This window comes from Schistocerca cancellata, chromosome 2 (genome assembly GCF_023864275.1).
Source record: "Schistocerca cancellata isolate TAMUIC-IGC-003103 chromosome 2, iqSchCanc2.1, whole genome shotgun sequence".
Classification (NCBI taxonomy): domain Eukaryota; kingdom Metazoa; phylum Arthropoda; class Insecta; order Orthoptera; family Acrididae; genus Schistocerca; species Schistocerca cancellata.
In genome coordinates, this window is record NC_064627.1 from 605,402,362 (window position 1) to 605,414,313 (window position 11,952).

The following is an 11,952-nucleotide window of genomic DNA, read 5'->3' on the forward strand; positions in this document are numbered from 1 at the left end:
TCACTACTAGTCATTCCCTTTCCTATTCTACTCACAAATACAGCGAGGGAGAAAGAGTGCCTATATGCCTCATGAGCACTGATTTCTTGTACTTATCTTCATAATCCTTATGCGAAATGCATGTTGTCGGCGGTAGAATCCTTCCGCGGTCAGATTAACAATTGGTTGTCAATAGTGTTCACCAAAAACAACATTGTCTTCTCTCCTATTGGAGCTAACTGGGGAGTGAAGTCCGATTGCAAGTGACTCATATGAACAATTTAATTTACTAGCCTACCAATTTGATATCAATGATGTGTCGCTGGTGGATGGAAGTGAGAGCTAGAGTAGCACAGATATGATTTGAGAGTTTGAGACCTAATCAGGCGTTTTATCGTTGCAACGAGATCTTGTAACGAAATATCAATCTTCCACCTACACAGGGAGAGAGGAACATCGTAATAAAATCAACTATATTTCCGAATTTGTAAAGTGATACGTACTATAAACCTCATATTTACAGCTTCTCTATGCTGTTGCCTTAAGAGACTTCATATGTGATGAAGCATTTGGCCACCTTAAGGAGAGTTTGAAGTGAGGATGCGTCTAGTGACAGAAGTAGAGCATGTTCTTGGCACTCCGTCATAAGCCATTAATGAGTTTAATACTCTATTCCTGTGATGCAGGATGTAACAGATGTTAAGCTGATTAGAACAGATTTTGTTACATGATGAGAGAATACACAGAAAAAATGATTTTCTCAACAGTTAACGATACTTTAGCGATGTGATAATGCATATACACTCCTGGAAATGGAAGAAAGAACACATTGACACCGGTGTGTCAGACCCACCATACTTGCTCCGGACACTGCGAGAGGGCTGTACAAGCAATGATCACACGCACGGCACAGCGGACACACCAGGAACCGCGGTGTTGGCCGTCGAATGGCGCTAGCTGCGCAGCATTTGTGCACCGCCGCCGTCAGTGTCAGCCAGTTTGCCGTGGCATACGGAGCTCCACCGCAGTCTTTAACACTGGTAGCATGCCGCGACAGCGTGGACGTGAACCGTATGTGCAGTTGACGGACTTTGAGCGAGGGCATATAGTGGGCATGCGGGAGGCCGGGTGGACGTACCGCCGAATTGCTCAACACGTGGGGCGTGAGGTCTCCACAGTACATCGATGTTGTCGCCAGTGGTCGGCGGAAGGTGCACGTGCCCGTCGACCTGGGACCGGACCGCAGCGACGCACGGATGCACGCCAAGACCGTAGGATCCTACGCAGTGCCGTAGGGGACCGCACCGCCACTTCCCAGCAAATTAGGGACACTGTTGCTCCTGGGGTATCGGCGAGGACCATTCGCAACCGTCTCCATGAAGCTGGGCTACGGTCCCGCACACCGTTAGGCCGTCTTCCGCTCACGCCCCAACATCGTGCAGCCCGCCTCCAGTGGTGTCGCGACAGGCGTGAATGGAGGGACGAATGGAGACGTGTCGTCTTCAGCGATGAGAGTCGCTTCTGCCTTGGTGCCAATGATGGTCGTATGCGTGTTTGGCGCCGTGCAGGTGAGCGCCACAATCAGGACTGCATACGACCGAGGCACACAGGGCCAACACCCGGCATCATGGTGTGGGGAGCGATCTCCTACACTGGCCGTACACCACTGGTGATCGTCGAGGGGACACTGAATAGTGCACGGTACATCCAAACCGTCATCAAACCCATCGTTCTACCATTCCTAGACCGGCAAGGGAACTTGCTGTTCCAACAGGACAATGCACGTCCGCATGTATCCCGTGCCACCCAACGTGCTCTAGAAGGTGTAAGTCAACTACCCTGGCCAGCAAGATCTCCGGATCTGTCCCCCATTGAGCATGTTTGGGACTGGATGAAGCGTCGTCTCACGCGATCTGCACGTCCAGCACGAACGCTGGTCCAACTGAGGCGCCAGGTGGAAATGGCATGGCAAGCCGTTCCACAGGACTACATCCAGCATCTCTACGATCGTCTCCATGGGAGAATAGCAGCCTGCATTGCTGCGAAAGGTGGATATACACTGTACTAGTGCCGACATTGTGCATGCTCTGTTGCCTGTGTCTATGTGCCTGTGGTTCTGTCAGTGTGATCATGTGATGTATCTGACCCCAGAAATGTGTCAATAAAGTTTCCCCTTCCTGGGACAATGAATTCACGGTGTTCTTATTTCAATTTCCAGGAGTGTATGTCCCGATTTCTTCTGTCTTCGACAATAACTCGTGTAATAAGGAGAAATCTTCTTCTCGCATGAGAAATTCGAGGTGAATGGTCAACAACATCCCTGCCTCGCATTGTGTGAAGTGGGTTTTTTAAACTGGGGAGAGTCTATGTCAGGTTGGAATTTCATTAGAACTATATGCCCAAGCCATACTTGCTCATCTCAGTGCGGTGTGGCCGGTGGCATGAGTGGAGACGAGGCTTCGGTCGATGGGAAGCCGCAGCTTAGTCTGTGACGTGCAGTTAGTCACATGGAATGCTCCGACCTGTAGGCTCTTGCCCACGGTCACAAAGATGACTAACTGACTAGCGAAGTAACCAGTAGGCTCGGTGGGCATCAGCAGAAGCGGACATGTGTGTTGCGTGAGAAGATTCAGTATGATGGGTGTTTGCACTGGACGATTATGCCCTTCATGTGAATTAATCGATTGAATGATTGGTTACAGCCTCTCGAAATCTGAGCATTCGGTACAGCTGGTGTGTGGATGCTGGGTGATGAGCGTGCAGTTGCCGGCATGGCATATGCGTATGTGGGTCTCCTGTCTGGCACCCATGTGACAATGCGATGTCTTAGCTAACTAAACGGCAGTGGCTTTTAGCAGTTGGTGGATGGTATGCTCTTCATGATCACTACTGTGGGTGATCGGTAGGATTTTTTCACCAGATATGTTAGTGGAAGCCAAATGACAGTGCATAAAATACGTCGGATGTATTTAGCACTATGATGTATGTGTGAAGTTAATTTAACTACTTGATGTGCAAACTGTTGGTGTGTGGTTCTCAAACATTGAAACTATATTTTATTACAAAGAGGAATAATCATAAGGTGGCACTGAGTTTTTTAAGTGATCTATCTGACTCCTGTAAATTTTTATACAATTAATTAGATAGGGTGGTGCTAATGGATTATTTCCCTCTATTTATGATACCGAGATTGTGTCAGCTCTCCCTTTTACCCCAGCATTAGCCAATAGGAACACAGTATTCTGAGGAGAGATGAAAACCTCCGTCTGTATGCTTAGAGACGTTGGTTCACACACACAAACAGGAAGTAGCCACTTGGAAGAGACAGAGACAGGAAGCGAGTCTGGAATTTCCCGATCAACAGAATGTCACTACCTGATGCTTTGTTCAGAGCTGCGAGATTGAAGGAGCCCAACATCTGATCCATGATCAGGGGTATTTAGTATCATGATCTGGAGTTAGGACACTGGGCAGGTTTTGACCTCCCTGGCGGGGGCCAGATGACAGACACATGCAAGGGCAGTCAAAACAGCTGCTACTATACCACACTTCCTTCTATTCCTCGGTGCTTATAGTTATTACATTATGGGAAGTGAGGGTGAGGATGAAGATGAGAGCTCTACCCATGTGGGGGAACTGTGTCTCTTGCAAACTGATTACATAAAGAATGTGGATCACCATGTTACTGACAATGATTTGAAACTGTGTCGTGGTATCCGTCCTCACCAGCACAGACTGAGTCTTTATCCCACCAATTTTTCCAGGGAGGGGTACAGAGCGTGGGATGGAAAGTTCTCTAGTGGTGGCATTGTGCACTAGCTCAGTCGGTCCTAGCATGTCAAGGTGAGTGCACACACAAAAATTTTCGAACAAGAGAACACCTCGAATCCGCAGCAGTGTAGGAGTGTAATTAGGACATGTGGTTGCTGGATGTGATATTTTCCTGCCAAGAAAATAGATCCAACCCTGAACATTGAACCATATATCCTCTTCTATGTAATTGACACTAACTTCAATTTCGTATTCTGAGACTTTTTCCCAGTAATATCCAGGTGGGAAGGGGAGGGCTGGGGGATTTCACAGAGGGTAGCTGTTAATTAATATTTCTATTTAAGTAATTAGCCAATTAATTTGACATCAAAATGTCTGACAACCTCAATTCCCTACTACTTTCGATGCTCTGTAAGTTCACTTTCATAATGTGAAACAGAAAAAGTGTTGTGATCCCTTGGGTTGAGAATTCTTGATTGGTACTTTTCTGTTTATTTGTTGACTGAATATATTGTTTTATTTAATGACAGAACTGTAGGTTTCGTCTTAGTAGCTGAATGTTTTAATCTTTATCCTTATATTGAATGAAACTTAAGTGATTTAATATATAGTATATTCATGTATTTTATGTAGTGCATTAGTAAAACATAAGGTACAACACAATACAGGCATATATAAGAAACTGTGATGATGTTGAGGGCTGATTGACACTGGACATCAACAGAATGGAAAACAACAGAACCATCAAATAGTGGTGTGTTCATTCTAGACAGAACATCAACTCAGTGCCACGTCAATTATTCCAGTAATGAACAGTGAAAGCGATTTAATGAGATACAAAAAGTCAGGATATGGTATCTGAATTAAGGAACTAGCAACGTCAAAATACACAATGGCCAAATCAAGCTAAACAATGGATATTCTTAATAATCCAGTATGTTAAACCGCTAAAAATTGAGGCAATAGGAAAATGCCATCGAAACATTTCAAAATACCACCATTTATTTGTTCAAGAAAACATATACATACAAATACATTCAATAACATTTAGAACGCAATACATGTGTCATTTTTGCTTTATCTGTTGTTTTTCTTTCCTTATAATAAACAAAGAAGGTCAAAAACCATATGTACTTTGCTGCTTCAAGAACCATTCATGCTGGATGCTACCAGTATGGAATGGAGCAATAGACAAAGTCATAGCCAACTGGTAGTGAAAGGGATCTGTTTGCTCATTCTTACTACTTAAAAGAGACTATAAGGCCAGGATGCAAAAGATTGTTTAATTTTTCTGACTAACATAACAAAAGCAGTAAAGATTCTACAACTTATTTACATCTTAAAGGATCATCTGAATATTAGTTAACATCTTCAAAGAATGTAAGATATGGACATGGTACATTACTGATAAGGCCACAAAGAAAACTAGCAAGTCAGAACAAAAGATTTCACTTGGTATGAGTTTGACCAAACCCAACGCAACCTTAAAAGGACAAAAAAATGCTTGGATCATATTGATCAACAGAAATGTATGAGATGAAATTACATCTGCCCAACAATGAAAAAGTAATCTCGAATCTGTCATCCACTCAGATGTTAAAGAGAAACAGCTAATTTTGATTTAATGAATGAAACTTAGTTCACACTTCTGTAATTTCAGTAATTTCTGGTATGCTTGACAAGCTTGGCTTGGGCATAGCGCCCTATTTTTTGGAGCCATGCTTACCAAATTTAAAGTATGCCATCGTAGAGGGGAGGCATCTTCAGCAGCTGACAGGCACAGCTCCCAGATACTCAGAGTCCGCAACACTCAGGATTGGGTGGAATATCTAAAGTCTCCAACACCCCATCTGCCCCAGTCGGAGTTTTACACCAGAATGCTTTTTCTACCTTCCACCTCAGTTTCACTTAACTCTCATAAGAAAACCTATGCTGTGCTTCATTCAATCAAAATACGTACAAACACTGACTGGCCAGACAGGCGAGAGAACTTCTCGTTTCTCTCGCCTTCCATGTGAAATTTCGTGTGTGGTGAATCAGTTCTTTTTCCAGGCATGACTGTGTAAGTTGTTTGTTTATAGAATTCGATGGTGCCAGTTTGTTGCGACAATAAATATTTTGTGTACAGGGGTATGCATTCACCAGTGATGCCCCACCATACAGCCACGGGGTGTGGAGCATGGTGCGAGGGTGATGTTCTGAGGAGTAGCTTGGGAAGAATAGTTTTGGCTAGAGAACAAGGGCCTTGTTTCCCATTAGCATGTGACCAAGTAGGCACATCATGCTGGATGAATTGTGGAAACACCACCTAGACTGGCTGTTCTAATCCTTTCTCTACCAGGATAGCATAAGAAACATAATATGAAACCAGTCTCTCCATTAACTGACAGACACTAACTGGGCGATTGTTTTCAGCCACCTTGCTTAGTCTGCTACCAATTGGTGGAAGTTAGGTTATGTGAAATCTTCCTTGATTTAAAAAGTTGGAATGTAATTTCTGAATTAAAAAACCAACTACAACAAAATTTAGTAATTGCCAAAGCAAACTGCATAAAAATATTTTTCATGAAATTTGTACTGCAAACTGCTGAGAGCTGGAACAACAGGAAAAATATCAAAACATTTCAAAACAACAACATTTACTTGCTAACGAAATTATATGGATACAAACACGTCAAGCCACCACCCCAGCCAACATTAAAATATTCTTCCTGAGAAACCTTACTTTGACAGCAAATACCTTTCTGCTGATGGACTGTGTGAACAACACCATTTGCAATACGCTGTAGAATGTTTTGGAATTCCATTTCTTCCCATTCTGTTGCATCAAGTGCGAATTGGCATTCAACTAAACTGACTTTTTCTCTGTTAAAAAAATTTAGGTCACTTTTCATAAAATATGCTCAAGTGTCATAAATTTTACTCCATTGTTTTACAAATATTTCTATTGTTTTGCAATAATATGATTATGAGAGATGTAACAGAACACATAAGGCCCACCTTCAAATTACAGCTATTTCACAATTGCCAATGTTTAATTTTAAAAAAAGTGACACTTTTTCACTGCCACATGGAGTGATATTGGCTTGAGGTAAGAAATATATGAAATAAATGGTTAGAAAGACGGGTGGGTCAATATAATCCTGCTGTTACTAAACAGTGATGAATATATTTGATGTAAAATACTGTAGCTATAAATAGCTCTAGAGCAATTTTTTTTGGCTGAAAGTCAAAAAAATTAGATTTCATTAGAAACATGTTTTTATAATTCTCAGATTTCTTTCTTTATATATTTAAATTACAAAACTTTCGCTCAAAACAAAGTTAATTCAAACAGAAAACATGTCTAAAACGCATTAATGAATGTAGCTACTCAGCTCTGGAACCACAAAGTGTTTATCACTTGGTAAAGCTTGCCACAGAGGTTCAGTTTTCTTCACATTTTTTCCACTCATACTGCAAGATGTCATTCTTCTCAGGTCAATGCCAGTAATGCTTCCCTAACTCCAGTCAACTGTTGGACCACATACTGAAATTTTAACAATCTTCCCTGGATAGTGGTGATTCATTATATTTAATGATGACAAAATCATCAACCATACACAAATCTTTTAAGGATGTAGGATAATCTGTAGTCTCTGACTGGATATCTGAAACAGAAAATGTTTTTAGATCCATGTCTGAGTAACCAAGAACTGTATTTACATCGCTGCCATCATCTGAAGAGAATTCTTCATGAGTTGTAAAGCACTACAGTCGCTGATTGGGTTTGTCAGTCTTCTGTCTGAGTTGTTTAGTTTGTGGCACCTGGACAACATTTCTCATGATGGCGCTCTTCCCAGCCAGAACATTGATCTTCTTTCTCTGCGTAGACTGATCACTCCCAGCCATTTCATTTCTACCAGCAATCAATGATTCCATAAAGGCTTTCAAAATGACCTCAGAATCTGCATGTTTATTTGGAAGTTGTGCTGATACAGCATCTTTGTCAACAGGAAGAATCCTACGCTTCTTAAAACCTGAAACCAAATTTTGTTGTCTGTTAGACTCAATAGCAACTACCAATATTCTTAAAAGACCAGGCATTTGATCCTTTGGAATCAATGGAAATTGTGATGCAGCAGCAGTTTCTCCAAGTGGATAAAACTTTACGCCAATCTCGCTTGAGTGGCCCATACAAACTGACATCCATGGGCTGGAGTAGATGGCTGCATTAGGTGAACTTCATTCGCTTTTTCTCACACAGTTCTAACACTTTGATGCTAATGTGTGCGGACAGGTTGTTTCCAATGAGGACAATATCTCCTTGAAAATTACACACAGCATGTAGAAATAGGCTTATAAACCAGTCTTTAAAAACGACAGCATCGAACACCCTCTTTTGGTGCGATTGTATATAGCTTCAAGTGGACTGTTCTCTATCTAGGAAGACCACAGATGGTCAGCATTGAAAACCACATAAGGAAGCAAGAATTTACTTTCAGCATTGCCGCAAACATTGCGATATTGAGGTCTTGCTGTAGTTACATATATGTCCCAGATATTTAGCTCCCTCTTTAAAAATTGTAAACTTATCTCCAGGGTTATCTGCCTCGTCATAGTTCAGCATGTTGCTGGGATGGATCCTCCAAACTCTTTACGCAGATGCTCCATGAATGCGCAAATGGATTGTTCTGACAGACCAGCCCACACTCTCTTTATATTTTATTACCTCCCTGACAGTTCAATATGATCAAACAGAAACATTTTAATCCAATCACAGTTTGGTGTATTGCCTTTAATTTTGTTACTGCTATTACTCTATGTTGTAAGTAGCTTCCCACAATTGACCTAAACTCACTTTCATCTACAGAAAAACCAAACTCTGATAGCTTGATGAGGTGGGCAACTAATGATTGCTCTTCTTTATTATTAAAAATTCGCTGACTGCCTGGCTTCTTGTTGTGCTGGTTTTTAACTTATTTTTCAAAGTAGTGATAGGAATTTTGTACGTGGCTGATGATTTTCTTTGGCACAATCTTTTGTTGGTAACATCTCCTGAAGTTCTGTTCAACGTTACATTGTCGTAATTTTTGTTGGGCCGACTACCCACTGATCGAATATCCCTGCAGGGCATCATGAAAGTCACTGAGCGAGAAACGAAAGTATCTTATTAATTTTCCAAAGACTAGGTTAACCTAACATTAACACTGATTAGAAAATATGAGTGAGACAAAATCACTCCAAAGTACTACAAAGATGCAGCTGTCTACATTTTTCTATTTATACAATGAAATGAAACACATGCATCAATCGTTTTGCTGTAATTTTAATATATTGCAACCAGTTTCGTTGACTCAATACACGATCGTCAGGCCACAGCAGACACTGACAGGGTATGTGTACATGACCTGATCAGTGGCTAACATTTATGAGCTGACTTCCATAGAATATTATAAGAGAGATGTTGTGTCTATGAACATCATCTTGTGGTAGGCAAAAACCACCCCAGTTTACAATATATAGGCCTATTGGAAATGCTTTCAGAAATCTATGTTGTTTGTCATGCACACTGGGCTCTTTGTTGTAGTCTTGTTAAACATAAATCATTGTTTGCTTGAAGATATCTGGCCTGTTACATGGATGAACAGTATTGGATAAAATATCCAAATCATTAAGGCCAAGAAGAGCACCACAGCAAAACATTCCACAATTCGTTTCAAGTGGAAGTAGACACAGGCTGTCAACAGCAAGGACTCTGACAGAACAGAATGGAGTGTCATAATCAAGGTTTCGCAAGAATAACATTTTGACGTTGACTTTTGTGGGAGGAATTGTGTAATTGTGTACTGCTATCGGAAGTTAACCTATTTTCAGCATTGATTTTGCTCTATTGCACATTTATCATTTCTATTTTATAATTTTGCTTCATTTTGGTGACGAATTGCAAATATTCCACGATGAATTCGTATTGTGACTGTTGATAAGACCTGCCACAAATTAGTAATGTTATCCAATGCAACAACATGCAGTTTTATAAATAAGTATAAGCAAACTAAACGTAGCAAGTCTGGTCTGTCACACTTGATGAAGGCCTGTTCACACTGGACATCACAGCACTGTCACGTCATGCCACCAATCTCAATTGTTTTCAGCCTATAGTGAATAACAAAAAACAACCAAAACCAAAGACATAGAAAACAACTGATATCAGCTATTAAAACCATGACTCAATGAAACCACAATGAAATGAAGTACGGAGGATGAGAATATATCTGTGTATCAGGAAAAATGTATTGGGACAAAGACATAGAAAACAACTGATATCAGCTATTAAAACTGTGACTCAATGAAACCACAATGAAATGAAATATGGAGAATGAGACTATAGCTGTATATCAGGAAGAAATGAGCTGGGACATCATGTAATCAACAATGGATGATGGCATCAGTCATCAAAACTTTGTTCCTAAGAAACCTTGATAGTGTTGTGACATGACATGACATAACATGATGTGATGGCCAATGTGAATGCCGCCATTTGAAATCTATTGTGGATGTTTTCATCTGCTGTGATGTGATGTGAAATGACTTGATGGTCAGTGCAAATTAGCCTTGGCAGTATTGTACTGTTATGCTAGAATGTCTATTGAATCTTATACTGAGGCTGACCTTTCTCCAGTAAATTTATTATGCACTTTATAGGCTAGGACATAAAGGTAAAGAACATTAGATTCAAATGTGTAAAGATCACCTACTGTATTTCAAATAAAATCAGAACATCTAGTATCTCTGATTCATTTATTAAATATGTGAATATTTGTTTAGATTCTAACCTTACCCATTTATTATCACAGGCTATATGTATGTATACAGAAAGATCACATGAATATTTAAGTGAAAACAAACTATTTGTAAATGAATAGAAAACAATCTGCATGGAAATACTTGCAAACAAATGAAGAGAAACTAAATATAAGACTATGGGACACCCTGCTAGTAGAAGTTGACAGTTGGAAGTTCCTGAGATTGACAATAGACAGACTTATGATGCGGGAAAATCATATAGAAAAGATCAGCTCAAACACAAGAAGCAATGTATTTTTAATGAAGAAGTTGTCCCAGAGACACTACTAAATATGTGTTATCGACCAATTCACTCAAATTTATCATACTATATAATAATATTGGGAAGGGCAGCAGATGTGTAGCAGAGAACTGCCAATTCATCTTCACCAAAGCAGTTATAATCCCATTAGTATGCAGTATCAGTTATCTTTATTACACCAGAACATTCCGAGACTCAGAAATAAAATTGATGAACTACTCATTTGTATCGATGAAATGAATTCATCTAACCAAATTGATATAATCTGCCTCTCTGAACATCAAGTGAACACTGATATAGATATGTTAGACATTTCAGGATTTAAGTTAGCTTCCTACTTCTACAGAGTAGATATGTATGGAGGAGGAGTTGCCACATTTATTAAAAACTGCCATAAATTCAAGAACATTGACATTAGTAAATTCTGTTTAGAGCACCATCTAGAAGCATGTGCAACAGAAGCAGAGTTCCATAACAGATCCTATATTACAGTAACTATTTACCGAGCACCTGCAGGAAATTATAATCTATTCATAAATCATCTAGAAGCTCTTTTGGGTTATTTAACAGGAAGAAACAAAGAAATTTTGATTGCTGGTGACTTTAATACAGATTTTCTAATCGAATCTTCCAGTAAACATTTACTGCAGTTAGTAATGTTGTCTTTCAATCTAACTCACACTGTAAACTTTCCAACTAGGATCACTAAATCCTCAAGGACAGCCATTGATAACATTTTATAGACAAATCAAAGGAACAAAATCACATCATAAAAACCTCTAATAAATGGTCTATCAGATCATGACATACAGCTCCTTTTTTTAGACGTAAGTTCTAAGCAGATTATCAAGACTGCTAAATCTGAGTACAGGAGAGTAGTCAATCAACAAAAAATTAAGAGTTTTAGAAAACTTGTCAAAGATATGAACTGCAAAGATGTTTATAGTGCTCATGACATGAATGAAAAATATAACACATTCATGAACAATGTCAGTACCATGTTTGCAAACTTTTTTCCTCTAAAAGTTACTCAAATTAAACAAAAGTCTATAATAAAACCATGGATTACACAAGGAATAAAGATTTCCTGTAAGACAAAAAGGAAAATGTATCTG

The 11,952-nt window shown here is 39.9% G+C and overlaps 1 pseudogene; it reads right to left on the reverse strand.

The window, feature by feature from the left end:
• Nucleotides 1-561: 561 nt before the first annotated feature.
• On the reverse strand, nucleotides 562-735 carry LOC126163314 (U2 spliceosomal RNA; annotated as a pseudogene).
• Between the last annotated feature and the right edge of the window lie 11,217 nt (nucleotides 736-11,952).